This window comes from Tamandua tetradactyla, chromosome 19 (genome assembly GCF_023851605.1).
Source record: "Tamandua tetradactyla isolate mTamTet1 chromosome 19, mTamTet1.pri, whole genome shotgun sequence".
In the NCBI taxonomy this organism is placed as follows: domain Eukaryota; kingdom Metazoa; phylum Chordata; class Mammalia; order Pilosa; family Myrmecophagidae; genus Tamandua; species Tamandua tetradactyla.
This window is the reverse complement of record NC_135345.1, coordinates 18,120,471-18,132,980: the sequence shown is the minus strand read 5'-3', so window position 1 is coordinate 18,132,980 and position 12,510 is coordinate 18,120,471.

The following is a 12,510-nucleotide window of genomic DNA, read 5'->3' as shown; positions in this document are numbered from 1 at the left end:
ACTATTCCTGAAGCAAGGCAGCTTGCCATGACCTGCTCCTTGTGCCATGGTACTGGGGTGCCTTCTGAAATTCAGCCACTTATAGAACTTCCTAAGACCTTCTCCTAGTAGTTCTCTCTCAGGTGTGGTGGCCTCAGAACTTTATGAGCGTTGGCCCTATGAGTTTAAGCTCCAACTCTTCATTCTTCTATTTACCTTTCTATATTTGGTTGTCCTTTCAGGGCTTTGCCCTCTCTTTTATAGGACCTACAATATCAAAAATTTCACTTTTCTTCCTGAGTGGAGCTTGATGGCTTATCAGGCAGACATAGAAGATCCTGCCACTCTTTGTAGGGCTAGGGAGGGGCTAAAACATGAGGAAATTTCTGTTTATTATCCCAGAAACTAGAAGATGGCTATGTTTTCATTCTCACATAAGTTAAGAGAAGTAAAAAGTGGTTTATAGATCTGATGCATCTAGTATATATCAGATATATACTTCAAGAAGGCAGTCTTCTCTGAGTAGACCAGAGAAGTTCATCAACTTGTCAAGATCATAAAACTAGCAAGTGAGACAGCTGGGATTGAACACTTGACTATCTGGCTCTTCTCCTACCCTATGGATACCCTTTCTTGACTAGTGTGTACCACAATGCATACAAAACATTCATTACAAATTTTTGCACACCATGGATTCTGTTCATTCATGCTCACAGTTACCATTTTTTTTTCTTTTTTTTTTTTTGCATGGGCAGGCACTGGGAATTGAACCCAGGTTTCTGTGGCCCGCCCACAGTTGCAACCAGTGTGGAAAATAATTACTATTGTAAATATATACAAATAATTACTACTACAAAATATATTCTTTTTTATAAGCATCATCTATGGACCCCAGTGTTTCTCACAAAATACTATAAGGTGGTTGTAGTTATTTTTATTCCCATCTTACAAACGAAGAAGTTGAGGCTTATAGAAGCTTACTAACTTGCCTAAGATCACACAGCTAATGTTTAAAAGAGCTAGGAAGCAAAATCAGATCTGAAAGACCCCAATCTTAACCACTATGTTAAACTGCCACACACATAGAGGTGTGTTGGTAAATGTCAAGAAATTCTTTCTGCAGATGACATCACAGGAATATCTGTCACATAACAAAATTTAAATTGACAGTAGCCAGGGAAATAAGAGTTACTTTCAGTAGGTTATACCTTCCATTCACAAAGTATTTCCTTATATTATTTTGTTCCCTTGATACTTGAGGACCCACCGTGCTCCCGAAATTTTTCCCTCTAGGGCTTGATTTGTCCTTTTAAAGAGAGACAAGAAATGGTTCTCAAATCATTGGTTTGAGATGAACAGCTTGGTTCTCAAATCAAACAAAGTGAGCATGAATATTGGTTCCCAACATAGGGTTCAAATGGCTTAGATAACTTTTTCTTTAGAAAAGAAAATATTTTAATGGCATCAAAACTACTGCAGTAAATGGCAAATTAAAGTTTTCATTCTGCTTGGTCCTTATTTTTCTACAAGATGATGTGGAATGTAATATAAGTTGCTCACTACCACACATCTTAATTGATAGACCTCTTCCTTATGTTTTGTTCTGAAGAATTAATGTTTGTATTTAATATCATACTGTCATTATCTTGTTTCCTCTACAGAGAAAAGAGTTGTCTGTTATTTGCAGGTGTGGAGCGCCAGATGGAAACACAATTCTCTTCTCCCCTTGCCCCCTCCCACTGAGCACTGGTTATTACGTATAATTACATGGAAGCATGTATTAGACTTTATTATAATGCATGACAGTGTGCTTTAAGTAAATTAGAAATTTGCATATCAATTCAGGGAAAAAAAATAAAATGTCATTCAGGACCTTTTACTTACATCCAGAGGGGTTCTAGTTTTAGGGAACTGATTCTCTTTTCAGGTTGGTAATCAGAGCCTAAATTTTGAAAACATAATGAAGCCAGGGGGAGGGGGGAGGGACACAGCATCCTAAGCTGGTTTTCTATCCTTCTTTCTTCCTCCCCCTTTTAGTAACCAGCTAAGCAAATGGTTCCTTAGTAACCAGGCAGGTCAGGAGTTGGTTACCTGGAGCACTTAGCATTTATCTTATAAGGTTTCAGCCCTCCTGGAGCCAACAGGTCACTGGTGGTATCAGTGCTTCTACAGTCAAAAGAAATCACGGGCCATCCAAAACAGCCACAGCCATTTTCCCTGGAGTGTCAAGAAATAAGAAGTCACAATGAGCCCCACAATTAACTCTATCCTGGCCCTGCCCTTTTCTTTCTTTACTGTACCTTTTTTCTTTCTGGACCCTGGAGGGAGTTGACCCAGGCTGAATAATTGCTTGGGGACCTTTAAGCTTTGAACAAGGGCGCTGGAAGGGCTCATATCCAAGCAGAGAATGGGTAAAGAGTCTTGTTTCCTCCCAAAGAACACAAGCTTGACTACAAGAGTGCCAAATCACACCTGATAGAAATGTATATCCCTCAGCTCATTAAGATAATTTAAAGTATATCTTTGCTTTTGGAGAGCACTGTAGGCTATCAGAGAGAGCCATTTTTCACAGTGGAGTTCCTCACAGATTTTGTTGCAGTGTGTGGTGTGCTTATAGAAGTATTAAGAAATTAAAGGAAGAGGAAAGTTTTCTTTTGATTGTTCAAAACATCTATATGGTTGAAAAATTGATAAGTAAAAAAAAAATCTAGTACATTTTGGAAAGTATGTGTTTTAGTTTGTTATGCTGCCAGAGTGCAATATACCAGAAACAGAACAGCTTTCAAAAAAGGAATTTATTAAGTTGCAAATTTAAAGGCCAAAGACCATGAGAATGTCCAAATTAAGGCAAGGCTCTAAAAATGTCCAAACTAAGGCATCCATGGAAACATACCTTGACTCAAGAAGGCTGATGATCTTTGGGATTTCTGTCTCAGCTGGAAAGGCACATGGAGACCTCTGCTAGTTTTCTCTCTAGGCTTCTTCAATAGCTTCCCCAGGGGCATTTTCTTTATGCATCTCCAAGGTGTCTGGCTATAAGGGCTCTGTCAGTTCTGGAGTCTCTAAAGCTTTATCCAAAAATGGTTCCCTCTTAAAGGGCTCCAGTATGCAACCCCACCTTGAATGGGTAGAGACACCTCTCCATAGAAACAATAAAAAGATCCCACCCAGCAATATTGAATGAAGTTTAAAAAGCATGGCTTTTCTAGGATATACAATAATTTCAAACTGGCACAGTATGAGTTAAATTTTTTTATTTTCACCTTGGAAAATACTTATAATTTATGGATAAAGTTGGAAAGGAAAGATAGTGAATAAAATAATTATGTAAGTATAGTGGGATTATGGATTAATTTTTAAATGACATTGTTTTAATGTCAGGGATAAATTAATATTTCCTTTAATTTAAAAATACCATCTAATAGTCAAATGTTTTTACAATAGAAACACGTGGCTAAGGAGAGATTTCAAATGGTGTCAGCTTTAAGCCAAGAACTTTCTACTTTGTAGCCAGAATAGAAATATAGGAACAGCTACTATTAGACTAAACCATTAGGAGTTGCTTATATTTGACCATCTTTGGCCTACAAAAACAGCAGTTTCAAATAGTTCAATCTAATGCATCTAACTAGTCAATAATCTTTTTGCTTCAACAGCATAGAAAGGCAGTAGCTGCACATGATGCTTGTTTGTTTATACTTTCACTTTATTTCATATAGGACTTGAGCAACGTGATGCCATTTTGCAGTTGTTTTTCATTTCCACCATAGAGTTAAAAATTATAGGTAGGGAAGAAAATACAACTAGCATGCTTTAGTCATTGTTGTTCCATTTTATTTTATTTTCTATAGTTCTCATAGACATCTATTCAGTATTATTTGTATATTAGCACACATTCAGCTGGAAGAATATACTAGGCAGTTTGAAAAGGACAAAGCTTGTCAATGCCAGTGGAAGTCACCGGTGTGTCCTTGGGACAATCAACAAGCACCACAAAGCAATTCTCCAGAAGAGTTTTACCTAGTACTACATAACAGCTGCCCCTGGACAAAGAACCACAACCAATAGGAATTGAGTGGGAAATTGAAGGAAAGGATGATGCAGTTGTATATCTTATTATTTCCCAGGAACACCAGGATTGATGTGTTCAGGTGTCCCAAAGTGCCATGGACTCTGTCACATCACATATCTAAGGCACAAATTCCAAATCTGCCAGGTCATGGATTTAGAATATTTTAATCAATGTAACTTAATGGAGGAAACAAAGTTTGATTTCATCTGTGACGTTTTTTCCTAAGTGGGTTGAATCATTAGTCAAATACTATATTATGCTCACCTTTCCATTCCTGCCCCCTGGACACAGTAAATATCTAAAGCCAGACAAAGTTCCAGTATCCAACACAAACTTTTGATAAGCATCAGAAAGGCAAATGCTCAACATTATTTTCTCCATCTTACTTTAAAAACATCAGAATCCCAATTATATAATTCAGTTATTTATTTATCAAATGCATAAAAGAAGCAACATAGTTATTTCAACTAATCTGTGGGTTTAGTAGCACGTGTGTGTGTGTGTGTGTGTGTGTGTGTGTGTGTGTATGTCAATATATCACCACTCTCAGGATATATTTTCTATATATACAGGAGCCTAAGAAAAAAATGTCTATACAACACTTATCAAAAAATATCATTTCAAGGAAAAACAAAGCTCATATACTAATCATCTTTATCTGGTTTGGCTGCTCTCCCCTATTCTTCAGGTGTTTCCAATCATTCCTTTTCATTCCTTCTTATCTTCATGTTCAAGAGTTCTGCTCTGAACTCTTAGTTCAGAAACTAATGTTTCATATGAGACGAGGAGAAAATAAGCTGCTATAAGTAATAATAATTTTACCCTTCCAATGTGCTTTCATACAAAAAGCTTTGAGTGCCTTATAAATTATATATACAGGAATCACTTAACCTCCTACTAAAAGGCAGCCTTAAAAGGAAATTCTTTTCAGTGTTCTGCAGCAAGAGAGGAAGGCTGCCATGTTCATGGACAATTGTTGGAGAAGTTGTAGGGAAGCAGAGTGTAATTCTCTACACAGTGGCACTAAAAGCTTTGAACGATTCCTCTAAAAAATCGTCAAGGGAGCTTTTAATCACCAGAAGTAGTCAAGTCTTTGTTTTGGGTCCAATCCAATCAAAGTGGAAACTTTAGCCATAAAATAGAACACCAAATCATCAGGGTTTATGAAGTCAGCTCAACTTCAATAGCAATATCTCTCTGCCAAAGGCTATGTCAAGTAAGGAAAATGGAAGGAAGAACAGAAAGCAGGCAAAAAATGTCACTCTTGCTTGATAAGAAGTGGAGTGGGAAGGATGTAAGACCGGCTTCATTTTGCACTCTTTTGCTCCCTATCTCTAGGATAGTTTTTTCCCAGGACTTGGAATGTACTCTTACTCTCAGCCACAACAGAGGACAACAATGGGAAATGCTCTTCATATTCCTCAGCTTCTATGAAGTTTTGTCAAGTTTTAGAGAACATGACCCAGATTATTACTGTCTGCTATGTGAAACCTGATTGCAGCTACGAGTGGAATGATCACTCCCTTCTCTAAGTTACTTCTGCTCATTTTCCATGATGTAGTAGAGCCTGTTGATCCAATAAGAGTTTTCTTGGAAAAATTCTTCCCCATTAAAGGATTCATTCTTCACATGTAGCTGGTACCTTACCATATTTCAGTCCTTAGCAAAAAGGCCTAAATAGTTCAGCCTATCATTATTTCTGGCCTGCCCAATTGCAACAATCTCCTAACCAACATCCCTGTGAAACACTTACCCTTTACTATTTTTTCTGAAAACAGCAGCAGGAGCTTCTAAAACTGAAAATCATGCCACCAACACATCCCCAGTGCATCTTTCTTCTCCCTCCTTCACTGCACTCCTTACTCCTTGCTTAAAACACTTCATTGGCTTCCCATTGTTCTAAGAATAAATTTCAAACTCTGTTATCATATACAAAACTTGGATTTTTCTCCAAAATCTCATTTCATGCCTTTCCTCTTGCTCACTATACTCCAGTCACGCTGGTACCTCCCATTCCTCTTCAAACACACCACACTCATCCCATCCTCATGCTCTTTACACAGACCAGTCCCTCCAGCTGGAATGTTCTTCCATACACACTACTCTCATTATTTGGACCATAGGTTCCAGGTTGCCTTCTGTGACCATCACATTAGATAAAGTTTGTTATCACTTTTCATTCTTCATCTGGGGCCCCTGGCTTTTTCCTTGGTACTCTATCACAATTTGTCATTATTTCATCAGTTTGCTTTTTTACTGATAATCTTCCTAAAAAGAACAGAAGTTCTATTAGGACAGGAACCATGTCAGTATTGGTCTCCATTATATCCTCAGCACCTAGCACAGCACTTGGCACACTCAGGAATGATGTGTTGAATGAATAAATAACACAACTTATTCTCTAATGATGAAGGCCTGCATCCATAAGGATTGTTCCATCAGACTAGACAGAATTTCTGAGATAGATCAAATGCAGACAGTCTGACAGACAGAAAGAAAGCATCTGTACTGAAGGTTTGTGAGACCCAGAAAATTTTAGAATACTGAGGCTACCTAGAGTGGATGCTGTTACGGATTTAATTGTGCCCCTCAAAAAGATATGTTCCAGTCCTAAACCCAGTACCAATGAACATGACAGTATTTGGAAACAGGATCTTTGAAGATGCAATCAAGTCAAAATGAGCTCATACTGAATTAGGTGGCCCCTAATCCAATGACTGCTGTCTATAATTTATAAGAAGAGAGAAATTTTCCACACACTCAGACACAGAGAGAAAAATACCAAAGAAAGGAAAATGTAAGCAGAGACTGGAGTGATGAGTGAAAAAATGCCAAGGATTGCCTCTAACTGGTAGAAGCTAGTGGATTCATGAACAGGTTATTCCTTAGGGATTTCAAAGAGGGCATGCTCCTTGTGGCACTTTGATTCAGACTTCCAGCTGGCAGAACTGCGAGAGACGAAATTTCCATTGTTTTAAGTCACTCAGTTCATGATAATTTATCACGGCAGCCCTAGAAATTAATACAGGTGCTATTTATCCAAGTGAACCAATAACTATGATTTTTGTATAGTATCTTATAACATGGTTATATACACAAGTTCCCCCCATGATTGCCTAGCTAACTCAATACAGATATCATCTCTGTCAGGAAGACCCTCTTGGTCTTTTCACCCATGTAAGGTGTCCTTTTGATGTGCTCTGGTGCTATCTGCAATATCCTTCTAAGAGCACAAAAATGGCAGAAGATGCAGATAGAAAGAAATATTAGGAATAGATTTCCAGGTCTTTATACCACATGTTAAAATCTTTGGAATTTATTTAGTGAACAGCAGAGAACAAACTGAAAGTATGATCAGTTTGTAGCTTAGAAAAATTGTGCTCATTATTCTGTAAGTAGAGTGAATTTGAGCAAAGAAAGACTGGAAATTAAGAGGTAGTTGGCAGGCTACATAATGGCCAAAGACAAAGATGATGAGGATCTGAACTAGGTCAACGGCAAAAGGAATAAAAAGATGTGCCTTGATTCAGGAATAATAAAGAAGGAGGACTCTATAAGACTAGTTCAGCTTTCTCATAGAAGTGAACCAAAAAGCAAACAAACAAAAAAACATTCTAGAGAAGCAGTTGGGTTTGCAGAAGAGTTAATGGACTTGGGTTGGGACACATGGAGCTTGATGTGTTAAGTGATATCCAGGTGACAATGTTTAGTGGATAATTACAGAATCAAACATGGAACTCACAAGAGAGGTAGATTGGAGCTATAGATTGGGCAGCCTTGGGTGTTCATATGGTTCACCCACAGATGACCTTGTTGGTGCTCCTAAATAGAACGAAAATACTAGGGATAGAAAACATCAGAAATTAGCCAGAATGTATTCCAGAGCAGAGCAATCTCAAATAAAATTGCACCCTAATAGTTTAAAAATAAACATATACTATATGCTCAATAAGTAACGGATACTGATTTAAAACAGATAGGAAAATATTTCATTAAAGGCTGCTTACTATTCACAATTCCTAGTACTAGAACATCATTCTGAGGTGCCCAAGAAGAGGCTGTCTCTCACGGGCGGGCCATGCTGGCTCAGCAGGCCTGCCATGCCAGAGACCTGGGTTGGATTTCCGGTGCCTATCCATACAAAAAAAAAAAAAGAGGAGGCTCTCTGACTCAAGAAATAATATCATACATTTACTCATTAATGTGTTTTCATATGTACTTAGCACCTACTGCACTATAATGAAGTTAAGTTAGCTTGTAAAGTATGTCCCTTCTGCTTATATGGATCTCATTACAAGCTTCACAAACCACGCTAATGCATTCCTTATATTTAACCTAAGCCCAACAATGAAGTTCAGCTATGTATAATATGTAACAATATTGTAAGTCAACTTAATTACCTAACTGAAAGAAAAAAAACATTGAAGAGGTAGAATCTACTTATATCAAGTCGTAATTAGAATTTACTGTCAGCTAAGGTCTGTTAATCCACTCATTTGTTCCTTACAACCGCAGAAAATGTTGATGTTATCTCAATTTTACATTCAACAAAACTAAAACACAGAGAAGTCAGTAACTTGTCCAAGGTCATAGAACTGACAGCTAGTGAAGCTGAGCTTCAAGCTATCACTCTGCAGACTCCAAATCTCTAAAATTTCTGAAGTGCTCCTGTTTGAGGGAGCCACTGAAAAATTCGACGACTCCTCTCACCACAGAAAGTAGGAGCTCAAAACTTCAATGCTGGTTCAGTGCATAATAAATAATATTCTATTTTATCAGTATCCATCACCCTCAAATTCTATTGCACTGGCATTCTGCTGTTACCTCTTCAGCCAGTTTATCAGCCTCATTCTGACTTCTTTTTGTAGCCTAATCTGGTTTATCATTTCAACACTGTTCTTACTAACATTGTGGAGTGTCTCACACCTCAAACTTCTATTGTGCCTACAGGTCAACTCATGGGTCAAATCCAGGGTTCATTCTCTCTATTCCCTATAGGAGAAACACACACAGAGCCAGCCGCTTAGACAGGCAACCTGTGCCATACACAAGGATCCATGCTCCAAAGGACGCCATGTGTGGTCTAATGCCCTGCTGTCACTATCTTGAAATTCTTAATAAGTTTTTAACAAATTTATTTATTTTTTTATTTCATACTTTTGCCCCTAATTTATACTGCACGTCCTGAACTCACGTATATTGATTTATTTTTACTACGCTTTTTAAAAAATGATTTTTGCAATTTCTCTGTATTTATTTTTTTACAATGATTTCTTTAGAGTAGGGGAAATATTGTAAAGGAAAAGAGTGGTACTGCACAAGTGTGTTAAAGAGAGAACAGACCTAGTCTGCAGGGTCAGGGACATGTCTTAAGAAAGACACATTTCGGCCAGTTCCTGAGAACGAGTGGAAACTAGTAAACCAAGAACTGGAAGAAGCACGTGCCGGAAGAGCCCTGAAGCATGGACCCCAGGGGGGCGAGCAGCACTGAACAAAGGCCATTTCACACAGTCTGAATGAGGTGCAGCTGCCCAAGAAAGCAGATCAGATCTTGGAGGGCCTGAGGGCCATGTTAAGAAATTTGCCCTTCATCCCAAAAAACAACTGAAGACCACTGCAGCGTTTAAATTAGGGCTGTGACAGGATCTGATTTGCACTTAACAGATTCACACCTGAGTCTCACTTTTTAAAAACTCAAGTCCCTTGCCATCCCCATTAACATTTCCCAGCCTTGCAGGTCCTTTTCTCACAGCTCTGCAGCTACAAATTTCACCTTTCCATACTCAGTCTAAAATGATTACCGATAAATTAAATCTAGTAGGCCAATCAGGTATCACAATCTCCCTGTTCTCAGGCCAGCTAACTTTCTCATTGCTAAGCAACTGCCCGCACTAACCATATTAGAAAATGTAGTCTACAGTAACCAGTGAAAATTTCCTCCTGATGTACTTGCTTGGTCTGTCTATAAAAGCTCACTGCTCTTTTCCTTCAGCGGAATTCCTCTCTACCGCTTGTGACTGGCGTCTCCCCACTTCATGAACTGATTCAATAGAACTCTCTGAGATCTAACTTTTTGTTCAAGTTCTTCTTTTAACATTACTGTTTCTAAGAAGGCTGAAGCTTTTCAGCTTCAATATCTTCATACCCTTCCTCTCCTGTCACCATGCAATGCTTGAAACTTTAAGATGGTTTTGTGCTCTTAGGCTTACCTCCTTCCCACTTGTCTCAAAAGAAGATATATCTAACCTTCGTTTCTTCCCAAGTTAATCCTTCCAACTATTCTTAAGCTCACTCTCTTTCATTCCCATTTGGCTTCACTCTCTATCCACTGAAACTGGGCAATGTGCTTCTCTTCTTTTCCGGCATTTTGGACCTCAGACTGACAGCTCTCTCCTCAACCTATACACACAGTTCTGTGCTTTAAGAAAAGATGGGGAAGGAAGGAAAATACCCTTCTCTTGACCTACCATCTCCTCTCTTTTTCTTCCTTAACCAACCAATTCTTAAAATATTAGTCTAACTTTTTTTCATTTATATATGACATCTAAGGCTCTTATCACCAAATTTGTACTTGTGTGTGATTGGTTATTGGGGACCAGAAAGAGGCATCTTAAAATGGCATCTTATTTTGAACTCATTGCCTTAGCCTGTCAAGATCTTTCGGGATCTTTCATCTGATACCCCACAGATCTCCTTTTCCTTCCAGCTGTGTGTGAACTACAACTTTCCAGTGACTGTCTTCCATGGGATAATGACTTGAGAATGAATAGGCATGAATGAAAAGTAAAATTTAGCACTAATTTGAAATACATCCTACCCCATCCACAGAAACTGTATTGTGATGCTTTGCCTGTTTTCAGATTCATTCTTCCCATCGCATTTTGCAATGGTGGGAGGGTACATTCAAATTTCCACTTAATAAAAGGAAGACCAAATTGTTGCTATCATTTTATGCCAGAAACATTATAAAAAAATCTAATTAAATAAAATTATTTATATAAAAACAATAACAAACCCATGGGGTGTGCATTTGTAGGACTAGCGTATGGAGAAGGGAAACATTTTTCATGGTTGAAAATCTAACAGGAAACAAAAGCAGAAACATCTTATGTCCAATCAGATAGTCCTCATTTTGGGTGACAATGACTTTTATAGCTTGCCACAGGGCATTATTTCAGGGTCTTCTGTTGTCTATTCTCTGCAAAGCAGTGAGTGTTACCAGACTTGCCTTGTTGGTATGCAGTGGTTTGCCTTAAAAGCCAAAGGAAAGAGGTTTCATTGCCTGTTCAACTTTTTGCTTTTTGAAAGATCTCTAAGACTAAAACTAGACAGAGTAGGGATTGCCTCATAATTAGGGCAGTCTTCAAGCATTGTATCTGATTTCAATAACTACAAAGCAATTAGATGATTATTGGTGCCTGGTAAAAATGTGCTATTAAGCATTAAGGAAAAATACACATGAACAATAACCACACTGTATTTTACATGGAGCTGTAAACTGAAGCATCATAATTATCATGTGCTATAAACTCCACAATATAAATAATAGTTTAAGAACCACTTGAGGGAAAGAGAAAGAAAAAAAATAAAGCTCAATCTGGACCAATTAGGAAGCATATGTCAGTTAAAGGGATGTGGACATTTGGGGAGAAGAAGGAATAAAGCATTATAATGATTTAGACAATGTGATTTTTACCACCAAGGCCTGTAGACCTGCCTCTTGGATTTATCCCTACAATTATATATCTTGTTTGGGCTGGTTCAGTACTTTTCTAAATAGTCTCCTCATTTCCAACCTCTAATTGCTCTCATCCATTCTCCATCTTGCCACCAGAACTCTCTTTCTAAAACTCTGATCATGTCATTACCCACCCAAGAAATTGTCCATATCTCCCCACTATTTAAAAAATAAAGTCAGGTTTCCTTAACATGCGGTCAAAGCCCCTCACCAGTAAACCCTTACTGACCTCTTCAATCTCAATTCTAGGTAATCGCCACCCTCTCCCAGAGGTCTGAGTCACTCTCCCAGACACTGCCCATATGTAAGCTACATTCCAGCCATGGTTGATGGCCTACTGAGTTCTCCCATGGCCCTGCACTTGATGATTTCTATTCCTGACAACAGAACCAAGTGTTTAGTAACTTGGACTTTGGAGCCTAAAGGCCTAGGTCCAATCTCATCTGTGCCCCTTATTATCTGTGAGACCCTAAACAAGTTACTTAACTTCTCTGTTCCTACACTTTTCATCTGTAAAATAGGGACATAATTAAAGTGCCTACCACATAGCGTATTTGAAGAGCTTAGATAAACTATCACATGTGCAATGCTCAAAAGAGTGCCTGGTTTATATTATCACTGACTCTGGTACACCTTCTCACACGCCTTCTCCACTTGGTAATTCTTAGGGAACTTTAATTTTTTTTTTAATTAATTAAAAAAAATTAACTAACACAACATT